At 46.7% G+C, this 19,771-nt stretch overlaps 1 protein-coding gene across 1 annotated transcript in view; it reads right to left on the reverse strand.

The window, feature by feature from the left end:
- Positions 1–19,771, reverse strand: part of UNC13B (unc-13 homolog B) — a 703,803-nt gene that overhangs the window by 599,694 nt on the left and 84,338 nt on the right. The window lies entirely within an intron of this gene.

A 19,771-nucleotide genomic window follows, 5' to 3' on the forward strand; every position in this document is an offset into this window, starting at 1 on the left:
AGCTCCCAGGAATCAATGCGACGGCACCGGCCCCGCTCGTCATTTCCGGGGCGACGCCGCATTCCCCTGCTAAACAGCTTCTGGGCATGCCCAGAAGCTGTGGAGGAATGCGGCGCCGCGCCGGAAGTGACGAGAGGGGCCGGTGCGGCGCATTCTGGGACAAGAAGACGCGGAAGAAGACACAGAAGAGGACCGCGCCGGCTTCAGCTGCCCACAAGAGAGATGGAAACGCTGTGGAAGAAATTTTCTAAGTAAGTATTTCTTCTTGCAGGTAAGTGCGAACCGGGACAGATCAGAGGCTAGCCATTGTGGAATGTGCTAGCCCTGACTGTCCCGGGGGTATGTTTATTAAAAAATGACATCTGTGCCCGGAACTCCGCTTTAATGCTGATAGGAGTTTGCCGGGAGGCTTTTTTTTTTTTTTTTTTCCACAGCATTTCAGCTATGCAAAGAATCGAGCATATGTCAGGTTTAGATCGTCAGGGAGGGTGAATCGAGATCGCGATTTTCATACGATTAATCGTGCAGCTCTAATCTGGTCTGATAAAGATTGAACTCTTTGGCCTTAAATGCAATCGTCATGTCTGGAGGAAACCAGACACTGCTCATCACCTGGTCAATACCATCCCTACAGTGAAGCATGATGGTGGCAGCATCATACTGTGGGGATGTTTTTCAGCGGCAGGAACTGGGAGACTAGTCAGGATCGAGGGAAATATGAATGCAGCGTTTCTCTGTGGAGAAAGGAGAACCTTCCAGAAGAACAACCATCACTGCAACACTCCATTAATCAGGCCTGTATGGCAGAGTGACCAGACAGAAGCCACTCCTCAGTAAAAGGCACATGACGGCCCACCTGGAGTTTGCCAAAAAGCATCTGAAGGACTCTCAGACCATGAGAAACAAAATACTCTGGTCTGATGAAACAAAGATTGAACTCTTTGGCCTGAATAAGAAGCGTCATGTCTGGAGGAAACCAAGCATTGGTCATCAACTGGTGTCATCACCATCCCTACAATGAAGCATGGTGGTGGCAGCATCATGTGCGGGGATGTTTTTCAGCGGCAGGAACTGGGAGTCATCCTTGATGAAAACCTGCTTCAGAGCACTCTGGTCCTCAGACTGGGGTGAGGGTTCATCTTCCAACAGGACAACGACCCTAAGCACACAGCCAAGATAACAAAGCAGCGGCTATGGGACAACTCTGTGAATGTCCTTGAGTGGCCCAGCCAGAGCCCAGACTTGAACCCGATTGAACGCCTCTGGAGAGATCTGAAAATGACTCTGCACCGACGCTCCCCATCCAACCTGATGGAGCTTGAGAGGTCCTGCAAAGAAAAATGGGAGAAACTGACCAAAAATAGGTGTGCTAAGCTTGTAGCATCATACTCAAAGAGACTTGAGGCTGTAATTGGTGCCAAAGGTGCTTCAACAAAGTATTGAGCAAAGGCTGTGATACTTACGTATATGGGATTTCCCTTTTTTTAATTTTTATTAAATTTGCAAAGATTACAAACAAATTTATTTCACGTTGTCATTATGGGGTATTGTTTATAGAATTTTGAGGAAAATAATGAATTTAATCTGTTTTGGAATAAGGCTGTAACATAACAAAATGTGGAAAAAGTGAAGCGCTGTGAATACTTTCCGGATGCACGTTATTTCCAATTTTCAGCTGGGTATCGGAAAGAACTACTGGACCCACAGCGGAAAGTTCCAAAGAAATTATTTGATGGACTCAATCCACTAACTAAAAACACAAAAAGAAAAAAAACAATCCAGCACAGAAACTTCTAACAGTTACTGCCACTCGTTAAGTATTCCATCGCTGGAGTGAAAAAGCCAACTTAATCAAGATGTTTGCGATTTGCAGCTCAAGGGCTGTTACTACGGCACGCAACAGCGGCAATCAAGCAGAATCTATTAGCGCAGCAGTGAGCTGTGAACCGCCATGAACCCAGCAACATCTTTAGCGCCATCAAAAAAATTATTCCAGCGTGAAATTGAAAAATAGACAGAAATTAATAGGGGAGAAGTGTGGACCTAACACTCAGACCTGACATTAAAACTTATCAATTAGGCACATGAAAGCATCAGCAAAAAAATGTTAACGCTGTGTAAAGAAAAATAACTGTTTGGCCAAATTAATGGAGGAGAGAAAAAAAAAAACACTTATAGGACCTAAAGCCTGAACCGCTTAAATCACATTGAGTCTGGCTAACAGGAACATTGTGGACGTTTCATGTCACTGAAGACTGCAGAGACTATTATATTCAGGCAACCCCCGTATGATAAGACTTGCAGTGAGATAAAAGGGTCAGCAACAACCGGGACACAAAGGCTGCTCATGTCTGGGGTTTCAAAACTAAGGCCTGGGGGCCGGATGCGGCCCTTTGCTCACCTTTATTCTGGCCCTTGGGGCACTATTCAACCAACTGACAGCAATGATGGAGAACCATTCCCTCTACTGACACCCTCAATGGGGCACTATTCCACTCATTGATATTAACAATGGGGAACTATGCCCCCAACTGACACCAATGATGGGGCACAATTTCTCCTACTGACACAAAGGACGGGGCAATATTCCTCCCAATAATACCATCCATGAGGCACCATTTTTCCTACGGACACCAATGATGGGGCACGGTTCCTCCCACTGACACCAATGATGGCGCAAGGTTCCTCCCACTGACACCAATGATGGGGCACTATTCCTCCCAATGATGGGGCACTATTCCTCCCAATGATGGGGCACTATTCCACCAACTGACACCAATGATGGAGAACCATTCCCTCTACTGACACCCCCAATGGGGCACTATTCCACTCATTGATATTAACAATGGGGGACTATTCCCCCCACTGACACCAATGATGGGGCACCATTTCTCCCACTGACACCAATGATGGGGCACTATTTCTCCTACTGACACCAAGGATGAGGCACCATTCCTCCCACTGACACTAATGATGGGGCACCATTTCTCCCACTGATACCAATGATGGGGCACCATTTCTCCCACTGATACCAATGATGGGGCACCATTTCTCCTACTGATACAAAGGACGGGGTACTATTCCTCCCAATTATACCATTGATGGGGCACCATTTTTCCTACTGACACCAATGATGGGACACCAATTCTCCCACTGACACCAATGATGGGGCACGGTTCCTCCCACTGACACCAATGATGGGGCACTATTCCTCCCAATGATGGGGCACTATTCCCCCCAATGATGGGGCACTATTCCTCCCACTGACACAAATGATGGGGCCCTATTCCTCCCACTGATACCAATGATGGGGCACCAATTCTCCCACTGACACCAATGATGGGGCACGGTTCCTTCCACTGATACATACCAATGATGGGGCACTATTCCTCCCAATGATGAGGCACGATTCCACTCACTGATCCCAATGATGGGGCACTATTCCTCCCACTGATACATACCAATGATGGGGCATTATTCCTCCCAATGATGAGGCACAATTCCACTCACTGACCCCAATGATGGGACACTATTCCTCCCACTGCCACCAATGAGTGGCACTATTCCTCCCACTGACACCAATGATGGGGTACTATTCCTCCCACTGATATCAATGATGGGGCACTGATGCTGGGGCATTTACTAACACTGGCCACAGTCTAGCCCCCTAAAGTCTGAAGAACAGCAAACTGGTCCCTTTGTTTAGAAAGTTTTGAGACCCCTGGCTTATGTAATGACCATAAAATATGGCATCTCAATACAGCCATAGGCAAATCTTTCCATGCATAAATTTGTAAACTATCCATGGAAACAAGATTAAAAATCGCTGATCAGATTAATTGCATTAAAACAAATTTAAACCTCAAAAACACAAACTTCTCTTATTTGCTCCCTGTTGGCCTCTTAAACAATCCCCGATCACTTATAACATTATTACCACCCACCATATCCCATCGCAGAATAGACTCCACTAGAGCTGTGAAGGTATGCTGTGGTATCTAGCACCAAGACGTCAGAAGCAGATCCTTTAAGTCCCAGTTCACACTATAACCCGCATGTAAATTACACAGGAACCGCACTGTATTCCCGTGCAAATACAATTCAGTGTGGTGCGATTTGAGCCCATTAATTTAGAATGGCCTCAAATCGCAAAAGCGTGCAGGCACCTCTTTTTTGGAGCCGCACTTCAAAGGGATCACATGGTCCTTTTGTACCATGCGATCCTGTGCAGGCAATCAGCACTGCGTTTACAATCCATTTGGAGTATTGTTAATGTTGTATTGATAGCAGCTTCATATCGCAAACAATGCGATTACAATGTGGTGCGGGAAAAGCGCAGTGATTTCGCCGTTTCAAGCACCTCATATGTGTGAACCAAGGATAAAGCCCCGTACACACGTACCGATCGTCGGCCGACTGATCGGCCGTCTTTTGTCCCCGGGCTGTCGGCGTCTGTTGAAAAGTGCAAAGACAGCACAAGAATTTTGTCCGCCGACTACAGCCGACTGCAGAAGTGATGTCATGTGATGGTTAACTTTCCGTGTGTTTTTTCTTTTCTGAGCATGCCCAGTCTTGCAAATCTGCGGTCTGTCGGCCGAATTCTGTACTGACTGGCGAACAATCGGCCGCTCTGGTGTCGGCATACAAAAATGTTAATGCTTGCATGAAAGATTCTTGTAGGCAGAATGTGCGCTGACATCTGTCGGAGGCACCATACTAACAAGCGTACAATCGGCAGATCTTTCGTCCGCCGACGTTTGTATGACGACGATCGGTACGTGTGTACGGGCCTTAAGTCCTGTAAGTGGTGAGGTGGGGCCTCAATGGATCTGACTAGTGTTTCCAGCACATCCCACATACTTGATTGGATTCAGATCAAAAGAATTTGGCAGCCAAATTTTCCTTGTGGTGTTCCTCAAACCCTTCTTGGATTCCTCAGACCAGGCCACCTTCTTCGATTGCTCCGTGGTCCGGTTCTGATGCTCATGTGCCCATCGTAGTCCCATTTGGCTGTGGACACGGTTTAGCATGGGCACCCAGACCGGTGTAACTTTTTTTAGCAATTTGAGCTACAGTAGCTCTTCTATTGGATTGGACTACAAATGCCAGCCTTCGTTCCCATCGTGCATCAAATGAGCCCTGGCCACCCATTACCCTGTCACCGGTTTGCTGGTTTTCCTTTCTTGGACCACCTTTGGCCGGTCCAGACCACTGCAGACTGGGAACATCCCACAAGAGCTGCCCTTTTGGAGTTGCTCTGACCCAGTCATTAATCCATTACCATTTGGTCCTTGTCAAAGTCAGTCAAATCTTTACACTTGCCCATTCTTTCTGCTTTCAACACAATAACTTCAGAGCCAACATGCTCACTTGCTGAATAATATATCCCACCACTTTCAGGTGACATTGTTTTTTTTTTTTGCACCTAACAAAGTACTTATACTACTACAAATCTTGTCAGCAGGTCACTTGTAAGGGGCATTCTTCCCACTGACCCCCAATGTAAGAAGCATTCTTCCCACTGAACCCCAATGTAAGGAGCATTCATCCCACTGACCCCCAATGTAAGGAGCATTCTTCCCACTGACCCCCAATGTAAGGAGCATTCATCCCACTGACCCCCAATGTAAGGAGCATTCATCCCACTGACCCCCAATGTAAGGAGCATTCTTCCCACTGACCCCCAATGTAAGGAGCATTCTTCCCACTGACCCCCAATGTAAAGAGCATTCTTCCCACTGACCCCCAATGTAAGAAGCATTCTTCCCACTGACCCCCAATGTAAGGAGCATTCATCCCACTGACCCCCAATGTAAGGAGCATTCTTCCCACTGACCCCCTCAATGTAAGGAGCATTCTTCCCACTGATCACCAATGTAAGGGACATTCTTCCTACTGACCACCAAAGTAAGTAGCATTATTCCCACAGACCCCCAATGTAAGGAGCATTCTTCCCACTGATCACCAATGTAAGGAACATTCTTCCTACTGATCACCAATGTAAGGAGCATTCTTCCCACAGACCCCCAATGTAAGGAGCATTCTTCCCACAGACCCCCAATGTAAGGAGCATTCTTCCCACAGACCCCCAATGTAAGGAGCATTCTTCCCACAGACCCCCAATGTAAGAAGCATTCTTCCCACTGACCCCCAATGTAAGGAGCATTCATCCCACTGACCCCCAATGTAAGGAGCATTCTTCCCACTGACCCCCTCAATGTAAGGAGCATTCTTCCCACTGATCACCAATGTAAGGGACATTCTTCCCACTGATCACTAATGCAAGGAGCATTCTTCCTACTGACCACCAAAGTAAGTAGCATTATTCCCACAGACCCCCAATGTAAGGAGCATTCTTCCCACAGACCCCCAATGTAAGGAGCATTCTTCCCACAGACCCCCAATGTAAGGGGCATTCTTCCCACTGACCATAAATGTAAGGGGCATTCTTCCCACTGACCATCAATGTAAGGAGCATTCTTCCCACTGACAACCAATGTAAGGAGCATTCTTCCCACTGACAACCAATGTAAGGAGCATTCTTCCCACTGACCACCAATGTAAGGAGCACTCTCTCAGCACACACATCTTGGTTGCCTATGGGCACACATATAGCGTGTGGGTGTTAAATATCCCCTCTTTTGCACCGCACATGTGTGTTACGTGGACGGCAAGAGGTTAACATTTCTAGATGTTCTCCATCACGTTGCAAATCTTTAATTTGTGAATTCAGCTGCAGATAAACTGCTGCTTAATTCCCATCAGCATTTACTTGACTATTCCTGGCAGTTTTTATACTTCTCACAATAGTGCTTGGCACATGAATATTTTCTGGGCCACCCATGTTCCTTGCCTTGAGCTTGCCTTGTGTATTATAAAGCGCAATAAGATTTGATATCACAAGACCGGAAGGCAGCAACGATGTGCGTCACGACTCATAAAAATAACCAATTTCCCCCGACCGACACCTTCCCAGGATTTCCCTGACAGAGCACAAATATCAACACCAAGGAAGGAATCTCTAACGAGCTCGCTGAACATGAAATCGTCCTGAGATAGTGTTAATTACATCAACACATCTAGGAAGACCTGTCAATGATACTAATAATAACTACACCAAGAGCAGAAGATGATGGAAATGTTCAAGAAAAATTCCTTCCTGCATCCAAACACAAGAACCATTACCTGCACATACCAGGGCTGTACTGAAAGCAATGCAAAAGTGGCCATACATTTTTCCATCTTCCCCCTGGACTCGACACAAACTCTTCCCCCTAGACCAGTGGTGTATTTTGGTTTTGTGCTGCCCTAGGCAAGACTAAAATTGGGCACCCCTCCTATGTAAATTTGCCCCACTCCTTTCTTAATGGATGTGGCTCTCTCCAAAATTGAAGGACTACAAGTCCCAGCATGAACCCCTGAGATCTCACGAGGGGGGGGGGTGAGGGAGAGAGAGAGAAGGGGAGGGTGAGGGGGGATAAGAGAGAGAGCGAGAGGGGGGATGAGAGAGAGAGAGCAAGAGGGGGGATGAGAGAGAGAGAGCGAGAGCGGGGATGAGAGAGAGAGCGAGAGGGGGGATGAGAGAGAGAGCGAGAGGAGGGATGAGAGAGAGAGCGAGAGGGGGGATGAGAGAGAGAGCGATAGGGGGGATGAGAGAGAGAGCGAGAGGGGGGATGAGAGAGAGAGCGAGAGGGGGGATGAGAGAGAGAGCGAGAGGGGGGATGAGAGAGAGAGAGCGCGAGAGCGAGAAGGGGGGTGAGAGAGAGCGAGAGGGTGTATGAGAGAGAGAGAGAGCGAGAGGGGGGATGAGAGAGAGAGAGAGATGAGAGAGAGAGAGAGAGAGAGAGAAAGCGAGAGAGGGGAGGAGAGAGAGAGAGAGAGGGAGGAGAGAGAGAGGGGGGAGAGAGAGAGGGGGGAGAGAGAGAGAGGGGGGAGGAGAGAGAGCAAGAGGGTGGATGAGAGAGAGGGGGGTGAGAGAGAGAGGAGGGGTGAGAGAGAGAGGAGGGGTGAGAGAGAGAGGAGGGGTGAGAGAGAGAGGGGGGGTGAGAGCAAGAGAGAGGGGGGGGAGAGAGAGGGGGGAATGAGAGAGGCCACTCTAGCAACCAGTGGCCAATAGAGTCTCAGGTGGAGGGGGCGCGGTTTTTTTGCTGCCCCCCTGCAAAGTGCCGCCCTAGGCCTGGGCCTTGTTGGCCTAGGCCAAGATACAGCCCTGCCCTAGACTCGACACAAACTCTTCCCCCTAGACTCGACAACAAACTCTTCCCCCTAGACTCGACACAAACTCTTCCCCCTAGACTCGACACAAACTCTTCCCCCTAGACTCGACACAAACTCTTCCCCCTAGACTCGACAAACTTGACAAACTCTTCCCCCTAGACTCAACAGAAACTCTTCCCCCTAGAGCAGGGGTGTCAAACTGCGACCCTCCCGCTGTTGCATAACTAAAAGTCCCATCATGCCTCTGCCTTTGGAAGTCATGCTTGTAACTGTCAGCCTTGCAATGCCTCATAGAACTTGTAGTTTGACAACAGCTGGAAGCCTGAAGTTTGACACCTTTGCCATATAGTAGATCTTTCCCTAGAGTAACTCTTCCCCCTAGAGCAGTGGAGTCTCCAAACTATGGCCCTTTGCTTACTTTTATCCAGCCCTTGGGGTGCTATTTTATTCACCGACACCAATGAAGGGCACATTTCCTCTCAATGGCGCCAACAATGGGGCACAATTCCTCCCAATGACACTGATGGGGGATTGCATACTCCTACTGATGGGACATTTTGAACTCTTGAAGGCCACAGTCTAGCCCCCCTAAAGTGTGAAGGACAGTAAACCAGCCCTTTGTTTTCGAAAGTTTAGAGACCCCTGTTCTAGAGTAACTTTTCCCCTTGTTTTTTTTTTCCATTTTCATATTTTTTTAGTTAAATAATGGATTGAAAGCAGAAGCAATGTACGGTCATTGGGTTCTTGGCGAGGGATGGGTGCAGGCTGTCTGAAATCCATAGAATGCTACATAATATTTATGGAGATGATACCGTTTACTAGAGCAATGTGCACAGATGGATAAAGAGGTGGAAACCAACACTGAAAACAAACCATCAATGTCAGACAGCCTGCAACCCTCCATCAGGAATTCAATAATGGCACGTTGGGTCTACTTGGAATCAATTATTTACCTGCAATTAAACAGAAGAGGAGTTACTATAGAAGAGTCACTCTATCAACATGTGAAAATGTAACGCCCTATATAAGTTATTAGAATTAGGCCCAATTTTGCTTTACTTTCGGTACAACCCTCGTACAAACATTTGCCAGACTGACAAGAGGGAAGGCCAAAAGAAGTATTCAAACGTTATCTAAACCCAAGAATAAAAATGTAATAGATTGAAGCTTACCAGACCTTAGATGTGGTGGATCTATGCCCGAGAACTGAGCGATCACATGACCGCTTATCGTTCAACTCTCTGCTCTGAGCAGAGAGCGGTGACTGTCAGTCAACACTCTTCGCTCTGCTCCTCCAGTTCTCCCTGGAGCGCTGCACTGGAGAGGGGGCGGGCGCAGCCGGTCTTGGCTCTCACCTGACCACTGACAGATGGAGCCACCTGGGTGGATCCCAACAACATTGTTGGGATCCTTCCAGAGCCTGGTGTGGCTCTGTGACGTCAGCCAACAGTGGACTTTAGCTCGCTGTCGGCTTATTCTGGGTCACAGAAGAGAAAAAGGAAAAGGAACTTACTCCTGTGACCCACAAGATCAGTATAACCAAAAAGCTTGGGCCATACTTTTTTTAACCACTTGCCTACTGGGCACTTTTACCCCCTTCCTGCCCAAGTCAATTTTCAGCTTTCATTGTGGTCACACTTTGAATGACAAGTGCGCGGTCATGCAACACTGTACCCATATGACATTTTTATATATTTTTTTTCACACAAATAGAGCTTTCTTTTGGTGGTATTAAATCCCCACTGGGGTTTTTACTTTTTGCTTAACAAAGAAAGACCAAAATGTTTTGGGGGGGGGGGGGGACTTTCATAGTTTGTTATTTTGCAAACAAGTAATTTTTCTCCTTCACTAATGTGTGCTGATAAGGCAGCACTGATAAGCAAGGATGGCCACTGATAGGCTACCCTGATTGGCAGCACTGTTGGGACTGCACTGAAAATCAGGACACTGATTATCAGTGTAGATGTTCCTTTTAGAGAAGCCGGTTATTGGCTTCTCTTCTCCCCTACTTATGCTGTTAGCATGAGGAAAGGAGTGCTGATATCCGGCTTCTAATTACATGGCTCTTTACCTCAATCTGTGCTCAGCAACTGATCACAGAACACAACGCCCGTGCCCAGCAGTGGGCGTGATCACAGAAGGACATCATATGACGGCCTCCCAGAACCAGCCAGCTGCGCTGTTGCCATCATTCAGCAATAGCGTGGTCGGCAAGTGGTTAAACACACTTCCTGCCATGGGGTGACAACACTAACTCATGGTAGTGTATCTATAGAGTAACAACATTGTCCCCCTAGGACAAGACTACACAACATCCCCACCCCTCCCCTCATCGCCATAGTGGGCAGTGTTCTGCAGTCCGTAGAGGAAAACTGGACAGAGCTACCAACTAATAGGGCAGGAGAGTACAGTGCAGGAAGTTACACGCTTACTGCATATCTGACAGGATTAAAGCGTCATTAAACCCAGACTAGGACTATAAAAACTCTCATTACATGCTATATAATGGAGTGTGTATACTCACAAAACCACTAAAGCATTTGTTTTGTGGTGAGTGAAATATACAAGGTTTATCCTGCCCAACTTCTGTGTCCACACTGCAGCTTGAGATTGTGTAGACCAGTTGTTAACTATCTACTGAGCATGCTCCAGTTTCAGTTCTCTTCTAAGCTCTTCATTTCCTCCTTTTTATTATCCACGCAACCCATGTGACTATAGAGACATTCCTCTCCCCCTCCATGTCCTCTTAATACTAAACACTATGGGGACGGGCTATAGCATGCTGATTGATTACATTCACTAACAAGCTCACAAAAAAGCTTAGTTTTAATATAAAACAGTATTAGAGAGAGGATTGATTTCCAAGGTCTTCCTGGAGACCTGCTGGGTGTGCACGTGTGTCCAGGTCTTCCTGGAGACCTGCTGGGTTTGCACATGTGTCCAGGTCTTCCTGGAGACCTGCTGGGTGTGCACGTGTGTCCAGGTCTTCCTGGAGACCTGCTGGGTGTGCACGTGTGTCCAGGTCTTCCTGGAGACCTGCTGGGTGTGCACGTGTGTCCAGGTCTTCCTGGAGACCTGCTGGGTGTGCACATGTGTCAAAGGTCTTCCTGGAGACCTGCAGGGTGTGCACATGTGTCCAAGGTCTTCCTGGAGACCTGCTGGGTGTGCACGTGTGTCCAGGTCTTCCTGGAGACCTGCTGGATTTGCATGTGTGTCCAGGTCTTCCTGGAGACCTGCAGGGTGTGTGCACGCATGTGTCCAAGGTCCTCCTGGAGACCTGCTGGGTATGCGCGTGTGTCCAGGTCTTCAGGTTCACACTGCCATATGCGATACGCAGGGGGTGTCAATTAAATATTAATGACACCCCCAGTTTGATCGCATATCGCAGTGCGATCTGACAGTTCACACAGGATCAGATCGCACAAGTGTGAACCACTGTGCGATCCGATCCTGATGCGGCTGAAAAAAAGGGTTCTGTGCGTCTTTTGTGCGGGTGCAGTGCGAATTTCAGCCATACAAAGTGTATGGCTGAATTCGCATCCGCACAGGAGATCGCATGTAATGAAGGAGCAGTGCGCTCCGAATTGCAAGCGATCCCTGCAGCCGCACTAGTGTGAACCGGGGCACACACACAGTCAACAAAATTTTAGCAGCATTCCAAAAATCCTTATCTGCATTTCTATTGACACAGCCAAACCTCTTAATGTCTTGCCGACCCACTCACAGTAGATGTACTGCGAGCGGGCAGCGCAGCCAGGCACCGCGACGTACTTCCTAGTTTGGCGCCGCACATGTGTGTCCCGTGATGGCCAGTGCTGTGATTGGACACCTGCACAGGTTAGAGAAAAGCGATCTGGCTGTTTCTTTTCCCTGAAAACCAGGGAGAAAAAAACAGCCAGACCAGTAGAATAAAAGCATCACACATTACACTTGTTAGGCACACCGTTAACCCCTTTAATGCCCCTTGAGGTTAACCCATTCCCAGCCAGTGTCATTAGTACAGTGACAGTGTATAGTATTATCCAGGGTTCGACAAAACCAGCCCAGGCGCCAGGTCGCAATGGCGACTGGAAATTGCCTCCTGGCGCCTGGGCTACACCGCAGCATTGGTCTGGATTCCTGCTACGTGCTCCCCCCTCACCCTCCCTCTCAGGTGCGCGGACATGTGTCGGGCTGCCCAAAATTGAGGCTGTGGCTTTGCGGCCTGCTGGAGCGGGATACACACTCCTTTCTGTGAACCAGCGCCCTCTGGGCGGTGCTGTGATGAGCATGGTTTACTCTCACTGCTTACCCACCTCTGCTTACCCACCTCTGACAGTTTAAAAGCTGGGGCTGAGGTTGTGGGCTTGATTGGTTACCCGTTGCTTACTGCCGCTGTGGACAGGGAGTGCCACCTCATTAGTGCCACCTCAGTGCTGCCCATCAGTGCCACCTGTCAGTGCCCCCCTCATCAGTGCCACCTCATCAATGCCCATTAGTGCAGCATATCAGCGCCCATCAGTGAAGAAGAAAAATAACTTATTTGCAAAATTGTATAACAAAAAACCTTTTTTAATTTTTGGTCTTTTTTCGCTTGGCATCAGGCGTGAGCAATTCTTATTGCCGACACCCAGGACACGCAGTTCTGGGCGCTGGGCAGCGGATTTAAAAAAAAAACTGGCTCCTAGATTCTAAGCAAATTTGTCAAGCCCTGGACTATCACTGATCACTGTATTAGTGTCACTAGCAAAGTCAGTGTAAGTCAGTGAGTAACACTATTTACCGTATTTAGATCTTTAGCAATCATGGGGGCGCAATATGTGTTGTTGAAGAGTTAAGTGGATTTATTACTTATTTTTTTATTTTAAAGGCTGGGTTCCCACTATTGCGATGTCAGACATTGCATGCGATTCACACCGAATTGCTGAGCAGATCACATACGGTCAGGGTAGATAAAAATCAATGATTGATTTTTTTTTTTAAATTAAAAAAAAAAAAAAAAATCAGATTTTTTTGATTTTTATCAAATTTATTTTAATAAAATGCTTTTGGAGTAAAAATCTATCTAAAGATAATATTCTATTTAGGATACATTAATAGCTTATTTTATTCAGTGCGAAATGGAGCTTAGTTATGTGGCATGGGGCTGTATATTCTGCAATATTTACCTTTTTGGTAAACTCATTCAATGAATCCAAGCTTGGCAAGCTGAGATAACATGGACTGCATTGACGCATTCACACAATGTCACAGTAACCATGAAACAAAGTTCAGGATTATTCCTTTATCTCATTGTTTTACAAGTCTATGTACACTACAAACTGTACGATTAAATCGGTACTGATATCGCTATTGTACTAATCTGACAGTTTATTATTCTAAATAGAAAACTTTCATTTTGTTTGGAAATATTAAAGATTCCAACTACCAGCAACAATAAGTCCTTACATTTAAAGCGCACCTGTCATTTCAGATCCATCATGGCAGCGCCTGTTAGCGGGCATCCAATCACCTGCTGCCGCCACATCCCTCACCTTGTTGTGTCACTGCCGCATCACCAGCCGTCCCATTAAAGTGAATGGGACTGTCGGAGAGTCAACAGTGGGTCAGAGACCTTTCTAGAGACAACAGAGGAGGAGCCGCTGCAACCCTAAGATGACAGTTACTCTTTAAAAATCATGATTTAAATCAAATTGATTTAAATAAAGCCTTTTTACTATTGATTGAAATCAAATCCACCCTGCATGCGATGTCTGTCCGATGCGTAACGCAGCCATACAGATGCGGCTGGCTGAATTTGCATCGCTTTCAGACAAACATGGTGCAGGGCCCTTTTTGGTCCGCACTGGAATTGCATGTTCACAACTATGCCATCCGATTCCTGCACCATTTCACAGTTTGCACTGGGATCTGCGAATTGATCTGGGAGTGTCATTAACTTTGTATCGACACCCACAGCGGTTCGCATAGGGCAGTGTTAATTGTCTGCGAGAGACATGTGATGCGGGAACCTGCACAGGAATCGCGCTGGTTCCAGCATCGCACCAATGTGAACCCAGCCTAAAGGTAGCGAACGTTCTTGCTTGTGCATTACGTTTAGGGCAGTCCATTCATTTCAACAAAACAGCAACAAAAATGGGAAAAAAAAGCGCTGTCCCGTGGCGGAATAAAACACCAGTTCTTCAGGTAATAAAATGAAAATGTCAATTTTAAAGAACATACCATGAAGGGAGCAAGCCCCTGATAAACACTGAAATAGGCCAACAACCAGTAAACAGTACTTGGAGGGGAGGCAGCATGTGGGACAGGAAACTCCAGGGGCCACCTCTGGGATCACTCGATGCAGAGCTTTTGACCTGAAAAGGAGCTTGGCCCCGAAACTTGTAGTTGTCCCACAGCTGGCGCTGTTGCATTCTCCATTCACGTTGAGAGTGACTCGTCCACTGCCCACATTCCGCCGACATCTGCGGCCACTTCCGCCTGACCCGTGACGTCATCTCCGGGTACTAACGTGGCTTCCTCTGCATGACAGGTCGGTTGTCTCCGTGCCTGCTGGTGACTCGGTCTTCCTGGCAACACCAGGCAGCCGCCACAGTTATCTACTGGACTCCATTTCCAGAGTGTACCTTCCTCTGGAGGTGAACCACTTCCTACTGTCTCCTTGCCGACCAGTACCCCTCTTCTCCAGGGGAAGAGTGGACCTTCCCCTGGAGGCAGGGGCGTAACTACAGGGGTTGCAATTGCAACTGGGCCCCATGCTCCAGGGGGCCTGTGCGGCTCCCCTGTACACCTGGATAGGAGGGGCGGCGGGGACAACATGTAGAGAAATCACTGTCCACCTTTTTCCTCCTGTAGCTGCAGGAAGAAAATGGAGGAGATTGGTTCCCCTGTATGCTGCCCCCGCCACTCCTCTTATCCAGTTCACTTGTGTTCTGATGTCTCTGGGCCCCTGTGTGCTCCCCTATTTCCCCCCCCCCCACTGTGCTCCCTCCCCTCTCCTGGGGAGGCCCCAAGATGGCAGGCCCACTGCAGAACATGTGAAAGGGTCTCGCTGCGGGACCGTAATAAAGGGTCCCGCAATGAGAGTTAAGGGCCCTAGGATCAGTGGGAAGAGCCCCAGGCTTGAAGAGAAGGGCCCCGGCCAGGGGACCTTCATGGTTTCTTGCACCGGGGCCCTGAAGGTTCTAGTTACGCCTCTGCCTGGAGGTGAACCACTTCCTACTGTCTCTTTGCCGACCAGTACCCCTCTTCTCCAGGGGAAGAGTGGACCTTACCCTGGAGGTGAACCTCTTTCTACTGTCTCCTTGATGACCAGTACCCCTCTTCTCCAGGGGAAGAGTGGACCTTCCCCTGGAGGTGAACCACTTCCTACTGTCTCCTTGCCGACCAGTACCCCTCTTCTCCAGGGGAAGAGTGGACCTTCCCCTGGAGGTGAACCTCTTTCTACTGTCTGCTTGCTGACCAGTACCCCTCTTCTCCAGGGGAAGAGTGGACCTTCCCCTGGAGGTGAACCACTTCCTACTATCTCCTTGCAGACCAGTACCCCTCCACTCCACCACATCGACTGATCCTAGAGGTGGTCCCTGGAGTTACCTGTTCCACATGTTGCCTCTCCTCCAGGTTTACTTGTTGTTGGCTTATTTCAGTGTTCATCAGTGGCTTGCTCCCGTCATCGTATGTTCATTAAAATTGACATTCTTTCATTTTAACCTGAGGAACTGGCATTTTATTCTGCCACAGGACAGCGCTTTATTCCCATTTTTGTTGCGGTTTCACTTATCTCATTGGTACTGAGTTTCAGATAGCAGCGTCCCGCCAGCAGCTGACATACATTCTCCCAGCGGGACAGTTCCCCAGTGCCTGGTCTTTTTTGTTGATGCATTCATTTCAATGGGCTTCCCTACATGAAAGAATAGTTTAAAAAGAAAAAAGTGCATGGCGCATTTTAAAAAAATGTGCTGCCCCGAAATGCGTTAGCAAAATGCATGGGATGCCATTAAGAATTATTCGCACTGCCGCGCATCTGCAAGAGGGCAGTGCGTTTTTGTGCAAATGCACAGGTCTGAACCTTTTTTTTTTTAATGATGTTCATTTTAAAATTCCATGATTAAAAAACAGATTTGCAGTGAGGATTTTCCCAGTTGGTGATGGTGTGGTTTGCATTGAATATTTGGGATGTGGTGTCCAGGGATTTAATCGTATTTACCGTTTTCCTGGAGTTCACCGCCAATGACTGAATCAAGACACAACTGGACTGAAGTTCAACTGTGCAAAAGGGCATTGCTGGAAGCTTTACTGGGGGTAGCAAGCACACAGGAGGAATATTGTACACTGAATGCAGAAACGCTTCCATCATTAGACAGTAGGGTGGTTGTGGCCAAAGCTTTATTACAACCATTAAACCCGGAAAATGTAGACAAGGACAGACCGTATACAATGCACTGTGCTCTCTGCGCACCTCCGGCCATCTTCCGGTAAGCATACACCAGAAATATCCTTCCAAGAAGAACTTGCCAAGATGTGACATCGTAGGCAAAGTGTATGAGGAAACACAAGAATTACAGGCATGGAGCCAACGCTACAACCTGTTCAGGTGAGCCGAGGACAAGACCGACCAAGAGCTCCCGGACCCGGTTCTATTTTAACCACTTAAGCCCCGGAAGATTTTACCCCCATTCCGACCAGGGGGTATTTTGCGATTTGGCACTGCGTGACTTTAACGGACAATTGCGCGGTCGTGCGACGCTGTACCTAAACGAATTTGGCGTCCTTTTTTTCCCCACAAACAGAGCTTTCTTTTGGTGGTCTTTGATCACCTGTGCGATTTTTTGATCACGCGCTATAAACAAAAAAAGAGCATCAATTTTGAAAAAATAACAATATTTTTCACATTTTTTTATATGAAATTCCCCCAAAAAAAATGTAAAAATCAAAATTTTTTAACATTTTCGGCCAATTTGTTTTATGCTACCTATGTTTGGTAAAAAAAAAAAAATCGCAAAAAGCGTATTTTGATTGGTTTGCGCAAAAGTTATCGCGTTTACTAACAAAGGGAAAGATTTTCGTCATTTTTGTTGTTTTTTTTTTTAACGCGTAATGGCGGCGATCTGCGATTTTTTTTGCGGTACTGCGACATTGCGGCGGACAGATCGGACCCTTGACTGACATTTTTGACACTTTTGGGGTTACCAGTGACATTTCTACAGTAATCAGTGCTATATATATGCACTGTTACTGTAAAAATACACTGGTAGTGAAGGGGTTAACTTTATTTGGGAGGGAGGGGCTGTGTGTGTCCCTAGGGGCGTGCTTTCTACTGTGATTGGCTGTGGCTTCAGCTGTAAGGACACTGATCAACGGATCTACATAGTAGATCCATGTGATCAGTGTCTTTGCAGCGAGGAGAATGACAGGCAGCTTGTTTACACAAGCTGCCTGACATTCTCCCTCTCCCCCGCCGATCGCCGAGTGGCCGGCGGACATCGGGTCTGCTGGTCACACGCGCGGGGGGGGGGGTCCGGGGGCGCGCGCTCCCTAGACCCTCACAAGCAAGCAACGTAGCCCTACGTTAGTTTGCCTGTGAGGGGCTGACCGCCGACATAAATAGTCGTGCGGCGGTCGGCAAGTGGTTAAATGTCGCTTTATGCATTGACTAGAGCTGCATGATTCTGAATAAAATGAGAATCACTAATTTTTTTGCTTAAAATAAAGATCATGATTCTCGGCCTAACATCTTTTAGATTATATAAAAAAATTGGCTAACTTTACTGTTTTTTTTTTTTTTTTTTAATTCATTAAAGTGTATTTTCTTCCCAAAAACTTGCGTTTGAAAGACTTCTGCGCAATTACAGTGTGACATAAAAGATTGCAATGATTGCCATTTTATTCTCCAGGGTCTCTGCTATATATATATATATATATATATATATATATATATATATATATATATATGAATAAAAAACAATCAAATCTTGTAGGTGCAAGAATAGTGCACAAAATTGGAGGACTTCGGAATCATGTGTAAACAAAATACAATTTATCAATTAAAATCCATCCACTACGTTGGAATTTTGGAATTTGAACACAGTCACCATCTAAATGCGGACTCACCACTGAACATATTATTTGCACGTTTGATTATGGACTTTAATTGATAAACTGTATTTTGTTTACACATGATTCTGAAGTCCTCCAATTTTGTGCACTATTTTTGCACCTACAAGATTTGATTGTTTTACACATTAATATTGTTGGTTTACTATTGAAGCGCATTACTATCCACTTCCACTTCATTTACATATTTTTCTAGTGCTGCTTCTACTTATTGATTTGCGCACCTTTTTTTGACTTTTCATCATATATATATATATATATATATATATATATATTGTTTGGGGGTTCCAAGTAATGTTCTAGCAAAAAAAAATGGTATTTTTGACCTACCGTAAAATCTATTTCTCTGATGCCTTGAGAATTTTTTTTCTGCTGTTTTCCCATCCCTCATTTTGAACACTGCTTTGGGAAATCCCAATGGTTAAGAAGAATGTGTCCCTCAATGAACGAAAGAGAAAAATCAGATTTTTGACTTACCATAAAAAACATTTCTCTGATGTTCATTGACGGACACAGTTCCTGATTTTTCTTAACCATTGGGTTATACTGCCCCCTAAAGGAGTAGGACACTAGGCAGGAAAAAGTTTGACTACGCCAATGGGCAGTCGCAGGGGGTATACACTCACACTCCACTATAGGCACTCAGTTATGTTTACAAGCAGTGTCAGAAGAAAGCCAACTCCACAGAGGGGTGGGTGCTGTCATTGTGTCTGTCATTGTGTCCGTCAATGAACATCCGTGAAATGGATTTAATGGGAAGTCAAAAATCTGATTTTCTCTTTCGTTCATTGACAGACACAGCTCCTGATTCTTCTTAACCATTGGGATGTCCCAAAGCAGTGTCAAACATGAGGGGTTGGGAAAACAGCAGAAAAAAAATTCTCAAGGCTAACCATAGCCAACCAGGTAACATGGAGTACAACCATAACAACTGGCGCTCACCTGAAAAAAACCTTTTCCCCCCCTCAAAGAGATTGGCGTACGAAGACCGGCGAGGCCAGTCTGGAGCCACTTGAAAGACCGGAATCCTCTGCTGCCTCGATCCTGCACAGGCATGGCAGAAGTTTGAGAGAGGGAAAGGCATAAATCAGACGACACCGATGCCAAGGAGCCACTCATGCGTCTGCGACATCGTCCAGAGGATCCTGAGACCATGCCACAAACCACACAGCCACAAAGAAGTTGGTTTGAAATTTTTGCAAATGTATTAGAAATAAAAAAAAATCCCATGTACATAAGTATTCACAGCCTTTGCCATAACACTCAAAATTGAGCTCAGGTGCATCCTGTTTCCACTAACAGTGCATGTCAGAGCACAAACCAAGCTATGAAGTTCAAGGATTTGTCTGCAGACCTTCGAGACAGGATTGTATGGAGGCTCAGATCTGGGGAAGGATACATAAACATGATTGCAGCACTGAAGGTCCCAATGAGCACAGTGGCCTCCATCATCTGTAAATGA

This window comes from Pelophylax lessonae (genome assembly GCF_965119305.1).
Source record: "Pelophylax lessonae genome assembly, chromosome: 1".
Taxonomy (NCBI): domain Eukaryota; kingdom Metazoa; phylum Chordata; class Amphibia; order Anura; family Ranidae; genus Pelophylax; species Pelophylax lessonae.